Here is a 4,330-nt window from a genome sequence, read left to right on the forward strand (position 1 = left end):
TAACTAGTTACTGCCGTAGCTTTGATGTATTCCCGAATAATTTATCCATCCCCATCTCATCGAGGACCCGAGGTTTAATAATATCTGAACGAATTTGCCAAAGCACAGTAGCATTGCTATACGTATCATACTGCATGCAGCTTTATGCTTATCATACTGCATGCAGCTTTATTAGAAGCAAATACAGGCTATAGATTATGAATAAAACCTTGTTCTAATTGCAGAAATAGACCAATATATTCTGTCTATAGTAGGAGATGAGAATTTTTTTAGTTAAATATTCAAAATTTTTGTGGGCATTATAAAGAAAACCAATCAAGTTTGTTGGTCATGAAGGCCTGTTAGTATACGTGGCAATTTTAGCCGACCCATCAAATATTCGATCCGATCCGAATGAGGTGTGTTTTACTCGATCTGATTAAGAGGTGGGACAGATATGTATTTTAAAAAAAAATATCCAAAGCAAGTTCAGATCAGATATAGATAATGGTATATCCCGTTCCGAATCTGCTCCGATATACTTTATATTTAAGGGTAAATTACAAAATTTCTCTTGAGATTAGGTCAAGATTACAGTTACACCTAGTAGTTTCTAAAACCTACATTTATACCCTTCACATTTTAGTCAACTCTACAGTCTAATACACGTCGTTAGATTCATTTGAATCTAATTATCACATCATGATAAATTTTTTAAATGACCAAAATAATCCTAAATAAATGATAAAAAAAGATCAAGCGGGCTGCATGTAAAAATCCACCATCCAATCAAGCCCCTATTGGCTCTTCCAGGTGCAAACCAAGAGCCAGAACCTGTCAGTGCTTTGCAGCACCACCTTTTCTGAGCTCGCCCCCTCCATCAGCATCGAGCTGCTCGCTGACGATGCCAACGAGGAGCTTATCTTCAACAAATTTTTCTTCCTTTGCCTGCTCCTCTTCCCCTCATCTCCCACGCCAGTACTGCTATCACTCCAATTCCAGTTTTTCCACATATAACTCTCCATCCCCTTGCAGCACACGATTCTTGTTGGACGGTAAAGCCTTCCTTCCTGAAATGCCCCTCCTTCGCTGTCTCTCGCTCGAATTGGAACATGAACACGGCATGCTTGGGCTCCACTGCCGTCGCTGCGATGGTGGGGGTGGCATCAGGCCTGTCCTTGGGCTAGAAAAGCCAGTTGTGGATGTCCCACGAGATCTGGATCCACACACCGCCCTCCATCTCGACCCGCTTGCTCCCTCAAAACTTCCACTAAAGCCGCCGCACTTGCAAGACTCTCTTCCCATCGACCCCCAACAACATCCCTCCATCTCTCTCCCTCTCCTTTGTTCCAAGATCAATCGAGATCTCCCTCTCTTCCCCTAAACAGCACCATCATCTTGTAGATCTCCCATCATCGGAGTCCCTCAAGACTACGTGCTCCCTTCTCGAGATCAAGATCAAGCTATTGTCCCTTGCATCTTTGCTCTCTGTAGGCCTCCTCCAAGAGATCATTGACGATGAGGAGCATCTCACTGTCCACCGGCATGGCTCACGGCAATGGCGGGTTTCCTATAAAGTGATCTCACTGTGGCAACGATTGCGGCGGCCTTTTGGGGCAGAGGGTCATGGAGGTTTTTTGTCATTTTCTTTCGTTATTCTCCTCCATCTCTTCGATCTCACTGAAGAATTCTGAAGAAAATCTAGCTTTCTTGTTCTAATCTCACTTCGTTAGATCGAGTCATGGCTTCTCGATTAACGAATTGTTGAGAGATAAGGAAACAAAGATGAATTTTTCGAAGAAAAAATTCTTCTTCTCTCTTTCTATCACGTCTTGTTTGTAAAATCTTTCACCAAAAGAGCTCAATGCTGGCCGTAAGATGGAAGGAGGGAGCAGGAAGAAAAAAGAAGAGATGATGATGAATGAGGGGGCTGCAGTGGTGGTGATCGAGTGTGTGGCAGGAGCAGGAAGGCGGAGGAGTGGGGTGGTAGACAGGGGATGTTGTGGAGGAGATCAAGATCGAGAACTCCCCTGCCATTCGATCACCATTCAAGGGGGGTGGGCTGGCATCTAGAAGCTCCTCCATGCCTCGTTCAAATGTGGCAACACATCCATCCATGTCCGGGCCCGATGGGGCCACGGCGACGATGCTGCAAGCGAGCTTGCTATGTTTATGGTCTTGAACTCGCTTTGGATTGTTATTCCTCTGGATTTGGCCATCGGGAGGAGGGGATGGATTAAGATCTAGAATGAGAATTGATGAGAGGAAGGGAAGAGAAGGGGAAGGAATGATGAATAGAGGGAGTGCAGAAGAACCCTATCCTAATTTTTGCCTCATTAAAAGGGAAGAAGAGGGTGAAAGAAGATAATATTTATGGATGGCAATATTGTCATTTCACAATTCTAAAACGGTTTATGCCGTTGCAAGGGTGTAAGTGTAGGTTTTGCAAACTATTGGATATAAGTATAATAAAATAAAATCTCAGAGAGATTTTTATAATTTATCCTATATTTAAATTTAAACAAATCCATGCCCCCTCTCTCTTGTTTACATTCAACCCGCACCCACCCCTCTCTCCCCCTCTCATTTGTATCAAACCCACCCCCCCACCCACCGCCCCCGCCCCCTCTCTCTCTCTCGTTTACATTCAACCCGCACCCACCCCTCTCTCTCCCTCTCATTTGTATCAAACCCACTCCCCACCCACCGCCCCCTGCCCCCTCTCTCTCTCTCGTGCTTTCGCTCGACGGTCAGTGGGTCCCCACTCCCCCCACCCCAAGTGGTGCCCAGCATCGATGGAGCCTCTTACCCCCTCTCCCTCTCACTCTCTTGCTCTCCCATTTCTGCTCTTGCTCAGCGGCCAGCAGATCCCCAATCCCCCCATCCCTAGCGATGCCCAATGTTGATGGAACCCCCGCCCCCTCTCTCTCTTGCTCTCGCTCGATGACTGGGGGGTCCCCACTCCCCGCACTCCTAGCGGTGCCCGATGCATGTCGATGGAACCCTAGCAGCGGCGGCGGCCCGGTGTCGATGGAACCCTAGCCATTGTCTAAGCTTTCCTCTTTGGCCGCTCCAAGCCTCCCACCTGATCGAGCTTGAGGATAGAAAAATCAGAGGAAAATGGAGAAAAACATAGGAAAAATCAATGAAAAACAAAAGAAAGATAGAAAGAAAATTAATTGGTAAGACCTTTTCCTACGTAGATTGATCATTCTTTTTTCCTTTTCAATTTTTTTTTTCTTTTCAGTTCATTCTCTTTTTCTGAGATCTATTGGGAAGGAGAGACCTGAGAGAGACTAGAGGGTTTTGTTACTTCTATAGGTTTCAGTTGGGGTTTTTTCTGAAGTTATGGCTAAAAGGTTTGGGGATGGCCAGATGGGGCTACCGGTGGCAGTGAGGTAGTGGTGGAAATGAAGAAAGGAGGAGAGATTGGTTTGGATATATTCGACCCGATCTGATCCATCTTTGGAGCCCGATCCGATCTGATCCGAGATGAGAATGGGGTGGGTACGGACATGATTTTTTATCCATCAGCGTGGGTACGGATATCGGTCGATCCAACCCATTGCCACCCCTAGTTAGTATTAATTGAGTTTAGAGGAAAAGTGGATAGTGACGTTAGCTTGATATTTGGAGGTAAAATTTTTCTCAATCTAGTTGAAAAAAATATTTTCAAAAATATTGATATCTAGAAAAAAAAATCTAAATAGGAAGGGTCTAATAATCTCATAAAAAATATTTTTTTAATTGGAAAGATTCGTAATCCACTTGAGTTACTTTGATAGATTTTGATTATACTTTTAATCTTGCTGAATTAGTTGAAAATTATAGATTACTTTGATTTATATTAATATATACTTCTTATGATTTATTTGAAAATCCTATCTAACAAGTATAAAATATATGGAATATATCAAATATAGTTTTGATTTTTTATAATTAGTGACCTATGATTTCTATGGTACATCAAAAAGGTTAATCATTGATATTAGGGATTTTTAATTTTTGAAATATAATATATCAAATACAATGATTTTAGATGATTAACGATCAACTTATCTGATTTGATAATTATTATTGATCTAAGATCATCATACTGTTGGATCATTGATCATCATCTGACCGTGGTTTAGATCAATACCTATTATAAGGTGGTCCATGGCCAACGTTTTTCACGGGGCGAATCAATGCCTATTATTAGGTGGCCAAACGTTTTTCACGGGGCGAATCAATGCCTATTATTAGGTGGTCCGTGGTGGTCTATGGCCAAACGCTTTTCACGGGGCCGATCAATGCCTATTATTAGGTGGTCCATGGCCAAACGTTTTTCACGGGGCCGGGCAGGTAGCCA

The 4,330-nt window shown here is 43.2% G+C and overlaps 1 pseudogene; it reads right to left on the reverse strand.

Moving 5' to 3' along the window:
- Nucleotides 1-776: 776 nt before the first annotated feature.
- Nucleotides 777-1,526, reverse strand: LOC140858734 (uncharacterized; annotated as a pseudogene).
- Between the last annotated feature and the right edge of the window lie 2,804 nt (nt 1,527-4,330).

The sequence above is a fragment of the Elaeis guineensis genome, chromosome 6, assembly GCF_000442705.2.
Source record: "Elaeis guineensis isolate ETL-2024a chromosome 6, EG11, whole genome shotgun sequence".
NCBI lineage: Eukaryota > Viridiplantae > Streptophyta > Magnoliopsida > Arecales > Arecaceae > Elaeis > Elaeis guineensis.